Raw genomic sequence first — 24,264 nt, 5'->3', positions numbered from 1 at the left:
CCAGTGGAGCTCCACAGGAACCTCTTGTTTGTGATATAAATATTGGACGTGAATGTTCGTGAATCAGTTACTACATTTGTAGATGATACTAAAAGTGCTGTGGTCATGCACTGTGAGGATGACTGTCAAAGTATACAGTAGGATACAGATCAGCTACAGAAATGGAAGATGGAGTTTAAGCTGAGTAAGTGTGAAGTATTGGATTTGGGAAGTTGAATTCAAGGGGAAAATATATGCAGGGCTCGAAATTCACGGTTGCCCGGGTGCCAATGAGCACTCAAACTGCCGCCGGGCAACCTAAACGGCGAGTCTTTTTGCCCGGCTTGGCAACTTGGTTTATACCAAAGATAGACACACAAAAACTGAAGTAACTCCGCGGGTCCGACAGAATCTCTGGAGAAAAGGAACGTGACGTTTTGTGTCGGCGACGGTTGTGGGAAAGATGCTAAGCGTGACGTGACGGAGGGTCGGAGCTAAAGACGGGCGACGGCGACGGCTCCATCTCCTCCTCGCGCACCCAGCCCCACCTGTTAGCCTGTCCCACTGAGTTACTCCAGCATTTTGTGTCTATCTTCTAATCAAGAATCTATCTATCTCTACCTTACAAATATTATTTGACGATCTCCACAGCCTTCTGCGGCCAAGAATTCCACAGATTCACCACCCACTGACAAAAGTATTTCCCCCTCATCATCCTAAAGGAATCTCCTTTAATTCTGAGGCTATGGCCTTTGCTCCTAGACTCTCACACTAATGGAAACATCCTCTCCACATCCACTCTATCCAAGCCTTTTTCTATTTGGTAAGTTTCAATGAGGTTCCTTCATCCTTCCCAAGTTCATATGTAGTTACTTCAACATGTTATTTTACATAAATGCAATCAAACAAAAATAGTAAGCTTGAGGAAGAGATGACGTGGGTGACCAAACGATTGTTCATAGAACTGGGTTACAAAATGATTGTTCACGGAAGAGAGTTTTAAGGAAAGCACGAGAAGGGCAACAGAGGCTGTGCAAAGGATACAAGTGTAAAGCCTTGATGGCTACAGATATGACCACAACCTTTGAACGAAGAATAGGGGTACATTATGCCAGAAATCGAATTGTTGCAGTAAAAGTACAGGGACAAACCGGCAAAGCCATGAGAGAACTTAACCAATTTTTCTTTTAAAAATAAAATATGCTTAACATTGAGAACCAATGTTAATTCACAAGGATGGGTGCGATTTAGTATAAGATTTAGTATGAGATACGGCTCATATGTTTTAACCAAACTAAAATTTGCAGATTGTTAATGGAAGGGGAGCTATTATCCAGAATAGCAGTGTGGAAATAGTTACAATAGACAATAGGTGCAGGAGTAGGCCATTCGGCCCTTCGAGCCAGTACCGCCATTCAATGTGATCATGGCTGATCATCCCCAATCGGTACCCACTTCCTGCCTTCTCCCCATATCCCCTGACTCCACTATTTTTAAGAGCCCTATCTAGCTCTCTCGTGAAAGCATCCAGAGAACCCGCCTCCACCGCCCTCTGAGGCAGAGAATTCCACAGACTCTCTGTGAGAAAAAGTGTTTCCTCGTCTCTGTTCTAAATTATGAGTTAAAAGCATGGGTGATTGTATCAAAAAATCAAGAAGGATGATTCAAAACCGAGCAATAATGTTGAAGGAGGCCACTTCTGTGATGGAAAGCACATGAGGTTAACATGTTGCGTCAAGAGCTGAATAGGTTACAATGTCTCAAATAACCCTACTGCAAATGAATTATAGTCTCTGGATTGCTTTATTTTGTCTTTTGTGCATTAACTAGCATATGCAATCCTTTGTTTCTACACCTAGAATTGTTGTATAAATTAATTATGAAGTTTTACGCAGGTTGCAATAAGCCTTCATGAAGAATATAGCAACTGTTCTGGCTTTTTAGAACTGAAACTGACAATTATTATTCTCTAACCTGCTTTAACATGGCACCTTCAACATGCATACATTGCAACAACTGGTCTATTTGCATCTCTTCACATCACTGCTCAATATGTTGCTGTGAATTTCCATTGCCCATATCAATCCTACACACTTCCAATTAATGATTTAGCCCTGGGCATGGAACATAGTGTGTCCTCATGGCTGAACAGCAGGATGGATGTTAACAGCTAAGATGAGTTAAGAGCTAAAATAATCTATATTCATTGTGATGATTTTTTAAAAATATAATTGAGGCAATTTACGAAATATATTAAACGTATTTCAAAACTCATTCACGTGAATATTTACATCCTAAACTGTACATTTAAGGGAAAATATCCCAAATGGCTTGATACAATCATCGTCTAAGTTTAACCAATGCATTGTTTTCAGTGACATGATTGGTTACCGAAAGCTTAATGAAGGAAATACATCTTCATGTGAGGCAGCATCTATGGGGAGAAGGAAATAGGCAATATTTCAGGCCGAAACCCTTCTTCAGACTGATGTGAAGGTGGGGGAAGAGGTCAAAGGAAGTAGGTGGAGCCATCCCAAATGGCTTGATACAATCATCATCTAAGCTTTACCACCCTGTCTATATGAGATTCCACCTTCAAGGAACTATGCACGGTTATTCCCAGATCCCTCTGTTCAACTGCATTCTTCAATTCCCTACCATTTACCATGTACGTCCTATTTTGATTTGTCCTGCCAAGGTGTAGCACCTCACATTTATCAGCATTAAACTCCATCTACCATCTTTCAGCCCATTCTTCCAAATGGCCTAAATCACTCTGTGGACTTTGGAAATCCTCTTCATTATCCACAACACCCCCTATCTTGGTATCATCTGCATACTTACTAATCCAATTTACCACACCTTCATCCAGATCATTGATGTACATGACAAACAACAAACGACCCAACACAGATCCCTGAGGCACCCCACTAGTCACCTGTCTCCAACCCGACAAACAGCCATCCACCATTACCCTCTGGCGTCTCCCATTCAGCCACTGTTGAATCCATCTTGCTACTCCTGCATTTATACCCAACAGTTGAACCTTCTTAACCAACCTTCCATGAGGAACCTTGTCAAAGGCCTTACTAAAGTCCAGATAGACAACATCCACTGCTTTACCCTCGTCAATTTCCCTGGTAACCTCTTCAAAAAATTCAAGAAGATTAGTCAAACATGATCTTCCAGGCACAAATCCATGTTGACTGTTCCTAATCAGACCCTGTTTATCCAGATGCTTATATATATTATCTCTAAGTATCTTTTCCATTAATTTGCCCCCCACTGAAGTCAAACTAACAGGTCTATAATTGCTAGGTTTACTCTTAGAACCCTTTTTAAACAATGGAACAACATGCGCAGTACGCCAATCCTCGGGGATTATTCCCATTTCTAATGACATTTGAAATATTTCAGGCATAGCCCCGGCTATTTCTACACTAACTTCCCTCAATGTCCTAAGGATTATCCTGTCAGGACTTGGAGACTTATCCACTTTTATATTTTTCAAAAGTGTCAGTACTTCTTTTACTTTGAAACTCATAGTATCCATAGCTACTCTACTAGTTTCCCTTACCTCACATAATTCAATATCCTTCTCCTTGGTGAATACCGAAGAAAAGAAATTGTTCAATATCTCCCCCATTTCCAATGGACTCAATTTTATCCCTCGTTATCCTTTTGCTATTAATATAGCTCTAGAAACCCTTTGGATTTACTTTCACCTTACTTGCCAAAGCAACCTCATATCTTCGTTTAGCTTTTCTAATTTATTTCTTAAGATTCTTTTTACATTCCTTATACTCCTCAAGCACCTTATTTACTTCATGCTGCCTATAATTATTGTAGATCTCCCTCTTTTTCCGAACAAGGTGTCAAATGTCCCTTGAAAACCAGGGCTATTTCCAATTTTTACTGTTTCCTTTCAACCGAACTGGAACATAAAGGTTCTGTACTCTTAAAAGTTCCCCTTTAAATGTCCTCCACTTCCAGGTGTCTATCCAGACTCTAAGCTCATCCACCTTTCTTACAATGCTCCTAGCATTAAAATATGCACGTTTAAGAAACACCCCGCCTCTTATTCTCTGTTTATTTCCTTTTTCTTCTTTCTCCTCTTGTGTCCGAGTGCTTCCCTTTTCTGCTTCCTGCCTCCCATTCTGTCTACTAGCTTTCTCTATTTGAGTCCCTCGCCCCAACCATTCTAGTTTAAAGTCTCCCCAGTAGCCTTTGCAAATTTCCCCACCAGGATATTGGTCCCCCTCGGGTTCAAGGGCAACCCATCCTTTCTGTATAGGTCCCACCTTCCCCAAAAGAGGTCCCAATGATCCAGAAACTTGAATCCCTGCCCTCTGCACCAGTCTTTCAGCCACGCATTTATCATCCACCTCGCTCCATTCCTACTCTCACTGTCGCGTGGCACAGGCTGCAATCATGAGATTGTTACCTTTTTGGTCCTTTTCCTTAACTCTCCTCCTAACTCCCTAAATCCTCCCTTCAGGACCTCTTCCCTTTTTTTACCTATGTCATTGGTACCTATATGTACCACGACCTCAGGCTCCTCTCCCTCTGATTTCAGGATATCTTGGACGCGTTGAGACACGTCCGAGACCTTGGCACCAGGGAGGCAGACCACCATCCTGGTCTCCCGACTGCGTCCACAGAATCGCCTAACCGACCCCCTAACAATAGAGTCCCCAATTACTATTGCCCTCATCTTTTTGTCCCTAGCTTTTGGAGCAACAGGGCCGGTCTCTGTACTGGAGGCCCGTCCACTGTCGCTACCCCCAGGCAGGCTGTCACCCCCATCCGAACTCAAACAGGAGTACGTATTTGCAAGGTGTACCAACATTGGAGTACTCACTCGTCCCTGCCTCTGCCCCTTGCCCTTCCTAAGCGTGACCCACTTGTCTGCCTCCCGTGGTCTTGGAGTGACCACCTCCCTATAACTCCTCTCTGTGACCTCCTCACTCTCCCTGACAAGACAGAGGCCTGCTCCGCTTGGCAGAGTAGAGTGTTAGTTAAAGGAAGTTGGATGGTTCTGCGGTCGAGGAAGAAACAGAGGGCTTTAAAGCTTCCTGGTGAGGGATGGAGTGTTGAGTGACTGAACGTCCATAGTAAAGATGAGGGAATGTGGACTTGGAAAGCGGAAGTCATTAAAGGGACGAAGGGCATGTAAGGTATCTTGGACATAGGTCGGGAGAGATTGGACCGGGGGGGGATAGGAAGGAGTTAAGGTACGTGGAAATCATTTCCATGGGACAGGAGCAGACAGGAACATTGGGTTTGTCAGGGCAGTTGTGTTTGTGGATTTTTGGGGAGAAGGTAAAAACGGGCTGTGCGGGGCTGGGAAATTACAAGGTTGGAGGCTGTGGAAGGCAGGCAGCCAGATGTGATGAAATCAGTAATGGTGTTTGAGATTAAGGCCTGGTGCTCATCTGTGGGATCATGGTCCAAGGATAAGTAGGAGGAGGTGTCTGAGGGTTGTCGCCTGACCTCAGCGGGTTTGATTATAATGTCAGGGTTACTGCAGAGTGAGCGGAGGGCTGAATGTTCAGAAGGGGTGAGTTTGGAGTAGGTAAGGGGAGTGGAAAAGATGAGATGGTTGATGTCACGCCAGCAGTTAGAAATAAAGAGGTCTAGAGAGTAGAAGGCCGTACTGCGGAGTCCAAGAGGAGGGGGACTGGTGGTGACGGGAGAAGGGGTCATCACTGGGTGGCAAGGATTCCTTCCCATAGAAAAAGGACTGGAGACAAAAAAAGGGGGTCATCACTTCAGGTAGCCCTGGCATTCCCTCTCTCTTTCTATCCTTCCCCCGACCAAGTTACACTAGCTTCTCATTTTCATCCTAAAAACAGCCGGTTTCCTTTATCATTGTTACTTTATTGCATATCTTTAATTCATTGTTCTATATCTCTCCACATCACCATCTTACACCTCTCACTTCCCTTATCCCTAACCAGTCTGAAGAAGGGTCCTGACCCGAAACATCACCCATTCCTTCTCTCCAGAAATGCTGCCTGTCCCAGTTACTCCAGCTTTTTGTGTCTATCTTCATTTAAACCAGCATCTGCAGTTCCTTCTGACACATAACTCTATACAGAATTGGTTCCATGATAGGAAGCAGAGGGTGGTAGTGGAGGCTGTTTTTCAGACTGGAGGCCGGCGGCTCGTGCTGACCCCATTGCCGTTTGCCATCAATGACGTGGATGAGAATGATTAGTAAGTTTGCGGAGATACTATAATAGGTGGCATTATAGACAGTGAAAATAGTAATCAGAATTACAGCGGGATCTTGGTTTGCTGGGCACGTGGGCCAGGGAGTGGCAATGGAGTTTAATTCAGGTAAGTGTGTATTTTGAGAAGTCAAACCAGGGCAAAAACTTCACAGAGAACAGGGGTGCCCTGGGGAGTGCTGTACATTAAAGGAATCAAGTAGTACATTGTTCCATAAATGTAGCGTCAGAGGTAGATAAGCAGCAGAAGGTGACATGACAAAAAAAAACACAAAGTGCAGGAGTAACTCAGCAGGTCAGGCAGCATATTTGGAGTACATGGATAGGTGACATTTTGGATCGGGACCCTTTTTCAGAGTAAAAAAAGTGACCCAGCAGTTGGTGCTAAACTGAACTGTACATTGGCCTTTATTAGGCAGGGTATTGAGTTATTGTTAATGTTGCATTTGAAGTATTGTGTTCAGATTTGGTCACCCTGCTGGGTGGTGTACCCTTTATGTTGCCATTAAATTGAACAGAGACCAGAGAAGATTCACAAGGAAGATTCACAAGGGAGAAGGTAGGCACGAGTTATTGATTTGGGACGATCAGCTATGATTGTCCCAAATAAAGGATCTAATTCTAATGATCGCAATTAATGGCGGTGCTAGCTCGAAGGGCCGAATGGCCTCATCCTACACCTATTTTCTATGTTTCTATGTTACCAGGACTTGAGGGGCTGAGCTATACGAGAAGGTCAGGCAGGCTTGGAGTAGCTCAGCAGGTCAAGCACATCTCAAGAGGACATGGATAGGTGACATTTCGGGTTGGGATTAATTTTTAGACTGATTGGAGGGGTGACTCAAGAAGGATGGAAGAGAGGAGGGGCAGCTCAAAGTCTGGCAGGTACTAGGCCAACACAGTTAAGGAGGGTTACTTGAAAGGCAGATGGTTGGACAGGCTTGACAAAAGTTTGAATTCAAAAGGATTGCAGATTTGCAAAGTGAAGCGAGAGGAAGGAATGCAGGTGGAAGGGGAGAAATAATTGCAAGTCCAAATGATGGAGGGGGGGGGGTTATATGGGGGAAAAAGGGGAGAGATAGTTATCTAATATTGGAGAATTCAACATTCATAGTGTGGGATGAATGCTGCCCAAGTGGAATATGAAGTGGTCCTCCAGTTTGTGGGTGGTCTCCCATTGGCACTGGAGGAAGCCCAGGACAGAGACGTCAGTATGGGAATAGGAAGAGGAGTAAAAATGGAAAGCAATCAGAAGATCCTGCTGACCTTGGCGGACCGAGTGCAAGTGTTCAACAGAATGGTTGCCAACTCTACGCTTTGTCTCGCCAATGCACAGCAGGCTACATCGGGAACAGCGGATGCAATAGATAAAGTTATACGAGATACACGCAAACCTCAGTCTTACCTGAAAGGACTGCTGGCGTCTATGGATGGAGGCGAGGAAGGAGATATAGGTACAGGTGTTGGATTTCCTGTGATTGCAAGGGAAACCACCTGCGAAGAGGGTGATTTGGTTCAGGAAGTATGTGAACCATGGAATTACAGAGGGAGTGGTCTCTGTGGAAGGTGAAAAGAGGTAGAGATTGGAAGATGTGACTGTTGGTTGAATCATCTAGGACGTGACAGATATGTCAGAGGATGATGTGTTGTACACCACTTGCATCAATGCCTCTACTTCCTCAAAATATTGGGGATATTTGATGTGTCAATGAATACGTTCTTGAACTCGAATAGGTGTATGGTAGAAAGCATAGTGACTGGTCGCATCATAGCCTTGTTCAGCAACTCAACTGCCAGGAATGTAGAAGATTACAGATAGTGGGAGATACTGCCCAATCCATGACAAGTGCCGATCACCCCATCATCGAAGGGACTATTGGTGCGGCCTCTAAACGTTAGCAGACATCAAAAATGCACACCACTCGCCACGCTCTCATTTCATTCCTACCATCAGGAAGGTGGTATAGGAATCTGAAAACCATGACCACCAGGTCGAAGAATAGCTTATTCCCAACACCATCAATTGCTTGAATGCTACACAATAACAACCTTAACCGTGATCTTCTATGGACTGTCTTTGGTAGCACTCAGGACTTTAGCACTTGTATCATGCGTATTAATGTGTTGGATTTTTGCTTTATTATATATTATGTGTTTAATTGGGTTTACCAATTGCTGCAGCAATTTCATTATTCCGTTGTCAGCACAAATGACAATAAAAGCCTCAGTGTGAAGAAGGGTCTCGAGCCGAAACGTCACCCATTCCTTCTCTCCTGAGATGCTGCCTGTCCCGCTGAGTGACTCCAGCATTTTGCAGTTCCTACCTTCAATTTAAACCAGCATCTGCAGTTCTTTCCTACACACTTCCTGACATTTAAACACTCAAGTCTTGATATTGATTGACAACATTTTCTTTTGATTCCACCCCATACGAGCACTTAGCAATGTAGCAGTCCCAGTCGATATTTAGAGAGTTAAATCCCTCACTATTACAACCCCCTTATTCTTGCAGGTGTCTGTGAACTCCCCACATATTTCCTCCTCTAAATTATGTTCACTATCGAAGACTGAGAGCACAATCCCATCAAAGTAATCAATCCCTTCATATTTCTCAATTTCACCCATATAGCCTCACGCAACTATTCACCGGGAATATCTTCTAAGTATCGCCTTAATGATCTATCCAATCAAAAATGCAACAGTCTAAAATAAAACCCACTTTTTGACAACAGTAAAATAGAATCAGAATCCATTTTCACGGTTTCATTTTACTGTGCATAATTTGCAACAATTCTGAACATTTCCAGTTAAGAACAGGGATTGTCCGTAACATCACTTTCTTTTTACATGAATACTCAAAACAAATCAGCAAATAAAATATTTTCTTGTTTTAGTTTCCCAAATTAATCAATCTAATTGAAACATCACAAAACATTCTTCTATAACATTTAATAAACATGGTTTTACAATTACAGCAGGATTATTTCATAAATGCCTTTCTCAAAATACAATGAGATAAGTGCACAAAAATAATCATTGCACCCATTATATTAGATAATGTGCCACTTTACATATTCACAAAACCTCACAAGGCATAATGACATTTGTTTTCTAGCCATCCCGAGAAAGAAATAGTGCAAAGCAAACAAAAGCAACACTCAATGAAGATCATGAAACTATTTTTCACAAACATTGCACGACTTAGAATTAGAATTGTTTAGATGATGATGAGCCAAACTCCACAGTTCATTATCAAATAACAACATTTTATATTGTCATAAAAAAGATACTGATCTACCTGTCTGGCACTGGCCATTTCCCTTTAACAGAAGCAAAATACCGAGATTTTACAAATATTTTCTTCATGTTCTTGCAAACAAAGGAGTGCATGATTAAATCAGAGATACAGTATAACCCACTCTGATTTAACAGGGCTAGAATACTCAAGCCTCAGATTAATTGAGAAGTTGAGGAATAGATTCATCTGCATCATTCTCCACCAGGCAAATCAATACATAGAGCTATGGGTGGCGAGGCATGTTCAATGAAACGTCATAACATTTGTACCACCATTAAGTGCACTGCTTGATCAGTATTTTGAAAAGTAATTTTTGTCATTATTTCAAGCTGAATGAGAGCTTTGCGAGTTTAATTCCTGCTTTCATAATCTAGGAAGCAAACTCACTTTTCCCAAACAAGCCCAAAAGACAAGTTCTCATTTATAAAATTACCCCAGAACACTAAATATTTAAACAATGTACAGTTGGAACTCACCAATGAAAATTCCCCTTTTACCAAGGTCACTGAAGAATTTAAATCCCTTCTAATTTTATTAAATTGTCAGATTGTTAGTGATCCTTAACTGCACTATATTTGATCTCACATGATAATCAAATTACATTTTATGTCACATTTTGTTGTGACACATGAACAAGTAACATTCTCCACACATTCTGCTATTTAGAGGTGCGGAGGAGATTGACCGGCAGGGTCAATTGCTGTATTTAAGAATGTAAAATTTATTCGAGATTTTTAATCGGGTCAGTGGCATTCATTAAGTAGAAATGTTCATGGCACAATCTTGTCTATCTGGCCTTAATCAGTGAAGATAGGTTCCTCCACAATATCTCATTCTCAGTTCTCCACTATAGTCTCCATACACTCACTCACAACTGTACAGCCAAATTCAGCTCTAAATCTATATACAAGTTTGCAGATGGCACCGCCGCAGTGGGCTGGATCACAAACAATGATGAGAGAGTACAGGAAGGCGATAGAGAACTTAGTAACATGGTGTCAACCACCCACTTGATGTTAGCAAGATCGAGGAGCTAGTTATCAACTTGGGGAAGTACAGGAGAGCACATTCCCTAAAACAGACAAAAATAATTTCACGCAAAAATACAAAAATATTTGGTATGGGGACTAAACCACAACTGATTTAATAAACATGATGCAACAAAAAGACAAAACGAAAACTAAATCAAAAGAGGAGCAGAGTAGAATTAGTTCATGCAGCAGAAGGGCCATCATTTAATGTGATTAAACCAAAAAAGCCTCCTTACAAAGTCTGAACAAGGGAAATCAAAATACAAATTAATCTTCGATCTCTACCATTGTTTCAATCATAATACCCTGGCTTTGCTATAATTTGTCGAGATTTTTGCAAAACATTTCCAAAAGTGCTTGAATACGAAAATATTTTTCAGTCATTGAATCGCATCAAATACCTTATATTCCGAGTCTCAGTGTAATCATAATTACAAGTTCCATGCATCATTCCACCTATATATAGACACTGTGTACATTCTTTCTTCCTATGCAAAAAAGATTTTTGAACAGGAACTAGAGGGAAAATCAAGAAAATGACCAGAGACAAAAAGTGAACAATTAGTCAATTGGCAAGTTATTCAGTGCAGTGACCACCATTATAGGTTTAGATGGATATGAGCAGGCAGGTGTTGCAACCGCGTGTTGGGGGAACAGACCCAATGGGTGTGCACTTGGTCTAGTCTATCTATATAACTAAATGTCTCATCTTGACCACTTCCTGTCTGCACTGCATATTGATTTTAGAAAAAACGGTACCCTATATCGCTATGATTTTTGGCCATCTTACTCACGGTCCTCCTCCGCTGTGGCAGCCCCGAGGATTTTTCCGATCGAATAAACATAAAAAGTTATGAATGTTTAAAAAATCTTGAGTTCAGCTGATTGGTTCTCTCGCCTGTCAATCACCATGATGAAGGTAACACCCCTTCCTGGGGGGGGTCAGGACTATAAAACCCCGGGTGCCTGGACGCGAGTCAGTCACTCTGAAAGGTCGTGAGGGAGAGGTCACAACTGTGATTCTGCTGCGAGTCTACTGAACTGTGAGTCTGCAATGCACTTGCAATAAATGATTTGTTAGCCCTTAATGAAAATAAAATGAGTTGTTTGGCCTGCCCTGTGCTTGAAACTGAAATGGCAATGTAAATGAAATGAAATGAAAATGAGATGAGTTGTTTGGCCTGCCCTGTGCTTGAAACTGGAATGGCATGGCAATGTTTGGCCTGCCCCGTGCTTGAAACTGAAATGGCAATGTAAATGAAATGAAATGAAAATGTGATGTTGTTTGGCCTGCCCTGTGCTTGAAACTGAAATGGCAATGGAAATGAAATGAAAAGAAAATGAGATGAGTTGTTTGGTGTGGATCAGTGTCACTCATGTTATGTCATACTTTGTAGCTATGCCCACTAGTTTAACAGAAAACTTCCCTGCCTTGTTCTCACACTTTTAGAGTAACATGCTAGTATGAAGTTACCTATGCTGTAACGTTAATAAAGTATTTCGACCTTAATCACGGTGTGAGACTTTTGTTATTCCAACAGCAGAATCACACCATTTACAAGATACAAGATAGATTTATTCATCACATGTGCCAGATGGCACAGTGAAATGAAGTTCCCATACAGCCATACAATAAAAAAAAAAGGGACACAACACACTATAGGGTTTGACATAAAACATCCCCACACAGCAGAATCAAGGTTTCCCACTGTGTGGGAAGGCACCAAAGTCAGTCTCTTCCTCCATTGTTCCCCGTGGTCAGGGCCTCCCCGGGTCCTCCGCAGTTGTGGCTACGGGCTGCCCGATGTTCAGGACCGCTCGCCGGGGTGTTGTAAGTCTGACGTCAGGGCTGCGGGACGTCCTCAGCGGCGTGGACACCAGAGTCGGCGGCTTCCAAAGTCCGCAGGCCGCGCCGGGTGGAGACTGCTGCTGGAGACCCTCTGCAAGGCGCCCCAGGACTCCACGATGACGGTCAGCGCCGCCCACGTTGGAAGCTCTCCGCACCAGAGCTCCATGATGTTGGAGCAACGGCTCAATGCTTCGGAGCTCCAAACAGCGACCCAGGTAGGCATCGCCCGCTCCGCGGTGACTCCAGCGCTGCGCCGCCGCCGTAGCAGCCCTGGTCCGGTTCCCGGACCCCGGCAGGAAAGGCCGCTCCGATCCAGCTGGCAGGCCGCGAGGTGGGGGGGGGCGAGGACGCAACTCGGAGAAATAGTCACGTCCCCACCAGGAAGAGACTGGGAAACGGTTTCCCCCTTATCCTGCCCCCCTCCCCCACATAGAAAAGTTAGTTTCCCCCAACACAAGACTTTAGACTAACTAAAAATTAAAAAAAGATAGAAGTAACAGATAGGCTGTAGGTAGAGGCTGCTGCCAGTGCAGCGCCCCTAGTGGTAGTGCCAGTGCAGCGCCCCCATTTGGCCTGCCCTGTGCAATGGCAATGGAAATGAAATGAAAATTAAATTAGTTGTTTGGCCTGCCCTGTGCTTGAAATTGTTTGGCCTGTCTGAAACCACCCATTTTGGCCCACAGGGCCCCTATTAGCCGAGAAAACAGTCCCTTTTGCCCAAAATGCCCGTATTAGCCCAGAAACAGCATTTGGCCCAAAAGGCCCGTGCCAGGCCAGGAAAAGTCCAGAAAAAGTGCCTTTCACTGTGAAAGTCCCTTCAGCCCATCGGGCTTGTACTAGCCCCAGGAGGAGTCCCTTTAGTCCATCAGTGAGTATTCCCCCTGCAAGTATTAAACCTCATCCCAATATTTTTCTCCCTCCCTTTATTGGCTCCCTGTGAGATCCAGGCAAGGATAGACTTTCCTCCTTCATTGGTGTGATCTGCAGAAATAGATGAAAAATGTCTAAAATTGATTCTCCACCCTCTCCCCCTTCTCTCTCTCTCTCTCTCTCTCTCTCTCTCACACACAGAGTCCCTCACCTGTTTTGGGCAGAATTTTTGGCAGTTTCTGAGCTGCCAGCCCACCAGCCCCGAGTGACTGAGCTGTCAGCCCACCAGGCCTGAGTGACTGAGCTGCCAGGCCACCAGGCCTGAGTGACTGAGCTGCCAACCCAAGAATCCATTTGGCCCACAATGTCCATACTAGCCCTCTGGAAACCAGTCCTTTCGGCCTACAACACCCATACTAGCACTCCAGAAAGCGCCCCCCACAGGTCACCAATATTGGAATTGGTGGAGAGGTGGAATATTGCGTTGGGGGACCAGCCCTCCTGTGTGAACATGGAATCCAACGGGTCCCACTTAGTCTAGTTATATATTGAAGATAGACACAATAAGCTGGAGTAACTCGGTGGGACAGCCTGCATCTTTGGACATAAGGAATGGGTGATGTTTTGGGTCGAGACCCTTCTTCAGACTAGTTAGGGATAAGGGAAACGAGAGATATAGATGATGTGGTAGAGAGATAAAGAACAATGAATGAAAGATATGTAAAAAAGTAACAATGATAAAGAAAACAGGCCATTGTTAGCTGTTTGTTGGGTGAAAACGAGAAGCTGGTGCAACTTGGGTGGGGTAAAGATTGAGAGAGGGGGAATGTCGGGGTTACTTGAAGTTAGAGAAATCAATATTCATACAACTGGACTGTAAACTGCCCAAGCAAAATATTAGATGCTGTTCCTCCAATTTACATTTAACAACAAATATATTATATATTTTTACTTTCACGATACGGCAAAATATATCTAATATCTGGCAGTATATTTTCCATTCATCTGCTTGGATAGGTAACATTAGAATGTGTATCACTTTTCCACAGAAAACAAAAATGTGTTTATGTCATCAGCAAGGTCTGATAATGCTATCACATATTCTCTCATGTTCGACTGCAGAGTCTGATATCAAAATGCAAGCATAAACACGTTAAAGGAAACTGGATGACTTACTTGATATCAGCGTTGTCGCACTTTTAAGTTTGTAAAATATCGGTGAACGCTGCAATAAGGGATTCCAGTACCGATCAACGTTCACATAAATGGACGTTTTTCTACAGAAAAAAAGTGAAAAAGTTCAAAGCCAATCCTTATATATGCCTTAACAATCTAAAGAAAATATTCCACACAAGTGCAATCTTTTTTTCACATTTTAAGTGACATAGATTTACAGTCACTGATGCCCCAACCCCGAATCTCACCTAATACAATAAAGAACCCTAGCTGATGAAATACAAAGCCAAAAATGTAAGAATTTACCAAAGTCACAATATTACAAATTCAGAGCCACAGATCAAAATACAAACAACAAATTGTCAAATACTCAGAAGGTCAGACAATACAAGTGGAGAGAAAAGCAAGGGCATTAATTTTCCAAGCCAACAGCCTTTCAGCACAAAGACTATTCAAAGAGGGAAATAACGGTATCCAAGAAGTGATCACGAGTAACAATATCAACTATCATGCTCCCGGAAAATAAGTTGGGTGGTTAGCATTTAGTGGAAGTGAAATTGAAGGAGCAGTAGGCTGATATAATTGTCAGGAAGGTCACATAGAAAATAGGAAAGAACATGAAGAAAAATAAAGTCCTTAGAATGTGGCATCATATATCTGGGGAACTGCAACCAGCAGAAACGCACTTTGGAGTTATTGAAGTGCAGTTATTTTTGCATGGAAAAAAAGGAGAGTTTGCACAGAGCACAGAGCTGCGGCCCACCTGCAGTCCGTCTGTTTTTTTTCTTTCTTTTTGTTCCTTTGTCATGTTTCAATTAATTTTGTTTTATTAAGTTGTGTATGTGTGTGGGTGGGGTGGGAGAAACATGTTTTGGCCTCTTCCTTCGGGGGATGCAACTTTTTTTCTGTGGTATTTTCCGTCTCCGTCTGCGCCGAGGCCTAATGGCGGAGCTGGCGGCCTTGGGGCTGTGGCGGCGGCAGCGGAGGCCCGACTCGGTCCTGGAGCAGCGGCAGCGGCAGCGGAGAACCGACTCGCCCCGCACAGCCGCAGCGGAGAACCGACTCGGCACCAGAGCTGTAGCAGCGGCAGCGGAGACCCGACTCGGCCCCGGAGCTGTAGCAGCGGCAGCGGAGACCCGACTCGGCCCCGGAGCTGTAGCAGCGGCAGCGGCAGCAGAGACCCGACTCGGCCCTGGAGCTGTAGCAGCGGCCCCGGAGCTGTGGCGGAGGCAGCGGCAGCGGAGACCAGACTCGGCCTCGGAGCTGTGGCGGCGGCAGCGACAGCGGCAACGGAGACCCGACTCGGCCCCAGAACCGTGGCGGCGGCAGCAGCGGCAGCGGAGACCCGACTCGGCCTCGGAGCTGTGGCGGCGGCAGCGACAGCGGCAACGGAGACCCGACTCGGCCTCGGAGCTGTGGCGGCGGCAGCGACCAACCGCGGAATTTGAACCGGCCCGTTCGCAGAGCACGGTTGAGCCGCGGGATTTACCATCACCCGGTGGGGTGACAACATCTGGAGCCTGGATCGTCTCGGCACAAAAACTAAATGTAAAGCAAGACTTTGGTAGTTTGTGGTAAAAAAGAAAATAATAATGGTCAGATCAATTCAGTAGTCACTGCGAGATACAATGGTTCAAAACCACTAATTTTGAAATAAAAATGCATTAATAAAACATTTGGCAAGAGATGTAGAAGGTAGATCAGCAAACATTGTCTAAGACAGTGCTACATGCATTTACTCCAAATCCTTCACAAATAAACAAAATTCAATGTGTTAAAATAAATTCTAAGCAATAATGCAAATTCTATTGCTGAACCATGCAGGTACAGCAGGCAGTGAAGAAAACGAATGGCATGTTAACCTTCATAACAAGAGGAGTTGAATATATGAGCAACGACCCTTCTGCAGAAGTGCTGAGCTGTCAGTAGCTAGCCAACACCAATATATGAGCCCACCAACTTCGAGTACCAGGCCACGAGGCCTGAGTGACTGAGCTGCCAGGCCCCCAGGCCTGAGTGACTGAGCCCAGCCCAAGAATCCATTTGGCTGCAGTTGTACAGAGCCCTAGTGAGACCATACCTGGAGTATTGTGTGCAGTTTTGGTCTCCAAATTTGAGGAAGGACATTCTTGCTATTGAGGGAGTGCAGCGTAGGTTCACAAGATTCATTCCCAGCATGGCAGGACTGTCATATGCTGAGAGAATGGAGCGGCTGGGCTTGTATACCCTGGAGTTTAGAAGGATAAGAGGGGATCTTATTGAAACGTATAAGATTATTAAGGGTTTGGACATGTTAGAGGCAGGAAACATGTTCCTGATGTTGGGGGAGTCCAGAACCAGGGGCCACTGTTTAAGAATAAGGGGTAAACCATTTAGAACGGAGATGAGGAAACACCTTTTCACACAGAGGGCGGTGGAGGGCGGTTCTCTGTATACTTTCAAGAGAAAGCTAGATAGGGCTCTTAAAGATAGCAGTCAGGGGATATGAGGAGAAGGCAGGAACGGGGTACTGATTGGGGATGATCAGCCATGATCATATTGAATGGCAGTGCTGGCTCGAAGGGCCGAATGGCCTACCCCTGCACCTATTGTTTATTGTCTAAATGGGCCCAAATTAATTATGAATGGTCAATGTGGATTTGTTAAAGACAGATCATATCTGACCTCCTTAATAGTTTATTGAAAAGTTAACAAGGACAATGAATATTGTGTGTTTGATATAAATAAATGTTCATGGAATACATACAATAACAAGTGTCAGAATCGAAAACTAGCATAGTAGAAGAAAGCAAAAAGTAATTGTTGACAGATAATTTTGTAATTGCACGGATGTTAATAGTTGTGTTAACTATTTTTATAGTTGTGGTTCACAGGGCTCAATAGACAGTCATCTCTGGAAATGTTTATAAATGATTTAGATTTAAATATGGGCAATAGGTTTATGTTAAATTCTATTGTGTATTGTGTATTATTTTTTCAATTGCATCGCTGCATGGCAAATTCTTTTCACTATACCTTAGTTGGTGCATGTGACGAACAAATTTGAACTTTGGGGATAATAAAAAATAGGGGGAAAGCTTTAGACTAGAGATATATTTTCACAGGTTTTAGGATTCAGCCCATCGAGTCTACTCCGCCATTCAATCTCTGCCTCCTAATTCCATTTTCCTGCCTTCTCCCCATAACCTGATACCTGTAGTAATTTGGTTAGCATGGTCAATGAGGAAGAAAATTGCTCAATGCAATTTCATCCAGAAAAGTACTTGTGGCGGAATAAGACAATGCAACAGTCATAATGATACAAAGTGCTGGAGCAATTCAATGAGAAGGGCAGTATTTCTGGAGGACATGAAAAGGCAACATTTCAGGTGGGGGAGGGATGGAGAGAGAAGGAATTCAGGGGTAATTTGAAGTTGGAGAAATCAATATTCATACCACTGGGTTGGAAGCTGCCCAAGCGAAACACTCCCGGTTGCCAACACTTTAATTCCCCTTCCCACGCTAACCTTTCTGTCCTTGGCCTTCTCCGTTATCAGAGTGAGGCAAAACGCCAATTGGAGGAACAGCATCTCATATTTCGGTTGGGCAGCTTACAACCCAGTGGTATTAATATTGATTTCTCTAACTTCAAGTAACCCCTACATTCTCTCTCCATCCATCCCTCTCCCACCCAGGTCGTACCAGCTTCTCGTTCTCACCTAGCAAACAGCTGACAATGGCCTCTTTCCTTTATCATCATTACTATTTTGCATATCTATTATTCATTTATTTGATAACTCTCTGCATCGTCGTTTATATCTCTAATTTCCCTTTCCGTGACCCTCAGTCTGAAGAAGAGTCTTGACCCGAAACGTCACCCATTCCTTCTCTCCAGAGATGCTTCCTATCTCGCTGAGTTACTCCAGCATTTTGTGTCTATCTTCGGTTTAAACTAGCATCTGCAGTTCCTTCCTACACAAATGATAGGTGGATTCAGGTAAGGGGGGTGCTTGATTGACAGATGGACAAAGGCCTGGGATTAAAGGACAAAATGTCTGAGAAGTATAAAAGCAGCATAAAATATGAACCCAGAGGAAGGAATATTGGTGGAAGGGGATTGGGAGGTGGAATGGGATGGCGCGGGGTAGGAGAGGAAATTGAGAAATGGGATGTGCATCCAAGTGGGGCACACCTGGAAGAGAGAGGGGAAAATGGTGGGTGGGAAAGAGGATGTGATTGTTTACCTAAAATTGGATAATAAAATGTTTATCCCATTGGGCTGTAAGCTGCCCAATCAGAATATATGGTGCTGTTCCTCCAGTTTGTGTGTGGTCTCTGGCAACAGAGGAGGCACAGGACAGAAAGATCAGGTTATAAATGGGAAGGGGAGTTAAAATTGTTCGAAACCAGGAGCAATATATACATGCTAACACAGAACTTTGGATTATAAATCTAGAATATGAATAGTTGTATTATTCTGCAACTATCTGAATTCATGGAAACAAAAGCAATATCCCAATAATTGCATCATTCAGCAAGTATGTGGAATGCACAATCTGAATGTTAATAGGTAGACCAGTTATGACTGAGAGCAGAAAAAAACATCTCCCACATAGTTCTGGAAATAGAGATTCACAGAGAGGTCGAGCACAGAAATAAGCTCTTCAGCCCACCAAGTCCTTGCTTATCATCAAGCACTATTTTTTTTTAATACTATTTCCACCATATCCCATATTATTCTACAACATTCCCAATTTCACACTATTTTCCATCATTTATCTTTATACTGAGAGCAATTTACAATGTCGAATTAATACAAAGGTGAGAAAAGAGTGAAGCAGCTTGGGAAAAAAAAAAAAATCAGTCAAAAAGAGAATGTGCAAACTCCACATAAAAAAGTACCAGAAATCAGGATTGTACCTAGGTTGCTGGAGCTGTGTGGTAGCAGTCCTGGTAGCTGTGTCAGTGCCACCTTTCGCAAGCTTTTATAACTTCTACCGTGGAGAACAGTGGATCCTCAGTATACTCGGTGCTGGGAAAGATGTTCTATAAAACTACGGGAAAAATCAAGAGTTAGGGCGTTTGACTTCAACTCCACTTTTCTGCCAATGATCAGATGATCATTGCCATTCTTGCCATAGTAGGAGTACAGAGAAGGTTCACCAGACTGATTCCTGGGATGTCAGGACTTTCATATGAAGAAAGACTCGGCTTGTATTCGCTAGAATTTAGAAGATTGAGGGGGGGATCTTATAGAAACTTCCAAAATTCTTAAGGGGTTGGACAGGCTAGATGCAGGAAGATTGTTCCCGATTTTGGGAAATTCCAGAACAAGGGGTTACAGTTTAAGGATAAGGGGGAAATCTTTGAGGACCGAGATGAGAAAAACATTTTTCACACAGAGAGTGGCGAATCTCTGGAATTTTCTGCCACAGAAGGTAGTTGAGGCCAGTTCATTGGCTATATTTAAGAGGGAGTTAGATGTGGCCCTTGTGGCTAAAGGGATCAGGGGTATGGAGAGAAGGCAGGTACAGGATACTGAGTTGGATGGTCAGCCATGATCATATTGAATGGCGGTGCAGGCTCGAAGGGCTGAATGGCCTACTCATGCACCTATTCTCTATGTTTTTATGATCTTGCAGAATAGCAGAGCACATTCACATAGCTTAATCTTAGTCAAGTTCATAGTGATAGTAGCAACACCTTCTATCTATCTATCTATCTATCTATACTTAATTAAAACTCTCATCTTGTCCTCTTTCGGTTTGTGTTGTTTTTAAATTTCCGCAAAAACAGTATCCGATAGCGCTACGATTTCTCGCCACCTTACTCGCCATTCTCCTGTGATGCGTCCACAAACTTTTGTTCCGATCGGTGGAATATTACTAAAGTTATGAAAGTTTAAAAATCGTAAAAACCTCCCCTTCCGGCACCCGCTGACAATCAATGGTGGCGAGGAGAATGAAGCTAAAGGAGCAGAGTGAGCTGAGCGCAGAGAGCGAGTGCGAAGTGAGCAAAGTGAGGCCAGTCGGGGAGCGGAGTGCAGAAGTGCGGAGAGAGCATAGTGTGGAGAGAGCGAGTGCGGTCTGCTTCTGCGGTCTGCTTCTGCGGTGACCACTGCACCCCCCCGCGCCAATCCCCACACCCACAACATACGCCCCCCTCCCCGCACACGCACCCCTCCCCCACACACCCTGCACACGCACACCTCCCCCGCACACACCCCTCCCCCCACAGCTCCCCTCACACACCCGTCCCACACACACCCCTCCCACACACATTCCCCTACACCCCCCTCCCCTACACCCCCCCCCCCCCACACCCAGCTCCCCCCCCCTACACACACCCTTCTCCCACCCCCCCCCCCCCCTCTCACCCACACCCCACCCCCTTCCCCTACCCCCCCCCCCCCCCACACCCCGCCCCGTCCCCCTCCCCTGGCTGCAGGACGCTCCCCGCCAGAAGCCGTCCCCCGGCGACAGAAGGCACCCCGCCGTTGCATTGGGGGAAACAGGTGAGTGGTGGAATATTGCATTGGGGAATGAGTTGTGTTGGGGGACCAGGCATCCTGTGTGACTTAGTCCCCCTTAGTCTAGTATTCTAAAAAAAACAGACCAGATGCAGAAATTAGCAAATAAATTGCAGTTGGAGTTTAAACCAAGCAATTGTGAGGTGTTGCGCTTAGGAAGGTTGAATGCAAGGAGAGAGTGTACAGTTAATAGCAAGATCCGTGACAGCTTGAAGTACGGAGGGATCATGGAGTCCAAGTTCATAGCTCACTAAAGGTGGCAGCACAAGTAAAGAGGGTGGTAAAGAAGGCATATGGAATGTCTGAAGAAGGGTCTCGACCCGCAACGTCACCCATTCCTTCTCTCCTGAGATGATGCCTGACCCGCCTAGTTAATACAGCATTTTGTGTCTACCTTCGATTTAAACCAACATCTGCAGTTCTTTCCTACACATATGGAATGCTTGGCTTTACTGCCAGGGGCATTGAATATAAGAGTAAGGAAGTCATAATGCAGCTCTACAGGTCTTTAGTTAGGACACATTTGGAGTAAAGAATGCAGTTTTAATCACCCCATAACAAGAAAGATGTGGAAACTTTGGAGAGGGAGCAGTGTAGGTTGAGGAGAATGTTGTCTGGATTAGAGGTTATTCAACTACAGGGAAAGGTTTGATAGGCTTGAATTGTTTTCTCTGGAACGTTGGAGGTTGAGGGGAGACTTGATGGAATATGAAAAGTTACAAGAGTTGATGGGATAGACAGTCAGAACCTTTTTTCCAGGATGAAAATGACCAACATGAAAGGGTAATATGTCTGGTTCGCTTCGATTAAATATGAAGCCAGGTCACACTCACCCCTCTGCAATAGACAATAGGTGCAGGAGTAGGCCATTCGGCCCTATGAGCCAGCACCGCCATTCACTGTGATCATGTCTGATCATCCACAATCAGTACCCCATTCCTGCCTTCTCCCCATATCCCTTGACTCCGCTATCTTTAAGAGTATCTATTTCTTTCTTGAAAGCATTAAAGTGAGAAGGGGAAAGTTTAATGAAGATGTGATAACCACATGGAAGTACAGGAACTAGAGGGATATGGCAGGCAGATGAGATCAGTTTAAATGGGCACAAACATTTTTGGCACAAACATTGCAGTCCGAAGGGCCTGTTCCTGTGCTGATCCATGCATGTTCTAAAATATCCATGATTACAATGTCAACAGAATATGCCAAAATAAATTTGCAATATATAAAAGTCAAAAATTAATATAGCTAGTTTCAGTAGTATCCCACTGCCAATAATACTAATCACAGTGCCCTCCATAATGTTTGGGACAAGGAACCATCATTTATTTATTTGCCTCTGTACTCCACAATTTGAGATTTGTAAATGAAAACTCACATGTGGTTAAAGTGCACATCGTCAGATTTTAATAAAGGCCATTTTTATACATGTTGGTTTCACCATGTAGGAATTACAGCAGTGTTTATACATAGTCCCCCCATTTCAGGGCACCGTAATGTTTGAGACACATGACTTCACAGGCGTTTGTAATTGCTCAGGTGTGTTTAATTGCTTCCTTAATGCAGGTATAAGAGAGCTCTCAGCACCTAGTCTTTCCTCCAGTCTTTCCAACACCTTTGGAAACTTTTATTGCTGTTTATTAACATGAGGACTGAAGTTGTGCCAATGAAAGTCAAAGAAGCCATTATGAGACAGAAACACGAATAAAACTGCTAGAGACATCAGCCAAACCTCAGGCTTACCAAAATCAACTGTTTGGAACATCATTAAGAAGAAAAACACTGGTGAGCTTTCTAATCGCAAAGGTATTGGCAGGTCAAGGAAGACCTCCACAGCTGATGACAGAAGAATTATCTCAATAATAAAGAAAAATCCCCAGGCACCTGTCCGACAAAGATTAACTTGTATCAGAACGATGGCAAGAGCAAAGTATGGGGGAGAGAAGGGACTACCTAAGATCCAAAGCATACCACCTCATCTGTGAAACACGGTGGTGGGGGTGTTATGGCCTGGGCATGTATAGCTGCTGAAGGTACTGGCTCACTTATCTTCATTGATGATCCAACTGCTGTTGGTGGTAGCATAATGAATTCTGAAGTGTATAGACACATCCTTTCCGCTCAAGTTAAAACAAATGCCTCAAAATTGGCCTGCAGTTCATTCTACAGCAAGACAATGATCCCAAACATACTGCTAAAGTACCAAAGGAGTTTTTTAAAGCTAAAAAATTGTCAATTCTTGAGTGGCCAAGTCAATCACCCAATTGAGCATACCTTTTATATGCTGAAGAGAAAACTGAAGGGGACTAGCCCCCAAAACAAACATAAGCTAAAGATGGCTGCAATACAGGCCTGGCAGAGCATCACCAGAGAAGACACCCAGCAACTGGTGATGTCCATGAATCGCAGACTTCAAGCAGTCATTACATGCAAAGGATATGCAACAAAATACTAAACATGACTACTTACATTTACATGACATTGCTGTGTTCCAAACATTATGGTGCCTTGAAATAGGGGGACTATGTATAAACACTGCTGTAATTTCTACACGGTGAAACCAAAATGTATAAAAATGGCCTTTATTAAAATCTGACAATGTGGTCTTTAACCACATCAGATTTTTTTCTATTACAAATCCCAAATTGTGGAGTACAGAGGCAAATAAATAAATGATGGGTCTTTGGCCCAAACATTATGGAGGGTATTGTATGATAATTATTTACCTTAATCGACATTAGTTTTAGTTTTGTTTAGCTTTGAGATACAACCTGGATAAAACTGTTGGCCTGCTCAAGTGACTTTGTAATCTTGGATTTTTGTTGGGTGAAATCCAGACAGTTTACTTCATTACACAATTTTAGATTAACTATAGTGGACGAGTAACGAACTGTTATCCTTTGAATTGCAACTTATTTATACAATTGAGCAGGTGAAAAGTTAAAGGGAAGGTAACATTTAAAACAAAAATACAAATTCAGTGTTAAATTAAGTTCTTAATAATTATCTGTTGATTATATGTTGCCTCATCATCACAGTATTTCTGCACGAATTCCATGTCTGTTGATTTTCTTAATATTCAATATCCACGGCTGTTGCCTGATTTGTTGAGCATTTCCAGCACTCTGTTTTTTTTTCAGATTTCAACCGCTAATTTTGACCCCTTGAATGTGTAAATTTGAGGTATGTTTCATTGCAATTTCTCTCTCCAAACCTTCTGTTCAATCATTTCTTTCTTCCTTTAAAATCTACCTCTGAACAATCTTCAGCTTTATCACCTGTGGCTCCGAGTTAAATTTTGCCTGATAACAATCCCATGT

The 24,264-nt window shown here is 43.5% G+C and overlaps 1 protein-coding gene across 3 annotated transcripts in view; it reads right to left on the bottom strand.

Moving 5' to 3' along the window:
• LOC129714210 (WD repeat-containing protein 7) overlaps positions 1 to 24,264 on the bottom strand; it is a 546,583-nt gene that overhangs the window by 521,268 nt on the left and 1,051 nt on the right. For all 3 annotated transcript variants that reach the window (XM_055663773.1, XM_055663850.1, XM_055663908.1), the window contains exons 2-3: positions 19,336 to 19,469; positions 14,437 to 14,537 (exon numbers count right to left, since the gene is read on the bottom strand). The gene's annotated coding sequence lies outside the window, so the exon portion shown is untranslated. The remainder of the gene's footprint in view (positions 1 to 14,436; positions 14,538 to 19,335; positions 19,470 to 24,264) is intronic.

This window comes from Leucoraja erinacea, chromosome 1 (assembly GCF_028641065.1).
Source record: "Leucoraja erinacea ecotype New England chromosome 1, Leri_hhj_1, whole genome shotgun sequence".
NCBI lineage: Eukaryota > Metazoa > Chordata > Chondrichthyes > Rajiformes > Rajidae > Leucoraja > Leucoraja erinaceus.
Note: the sequence above shows the minus strand (reverse complement) of the source record. Positions and strands in the feature narration are given on the sequence as shown.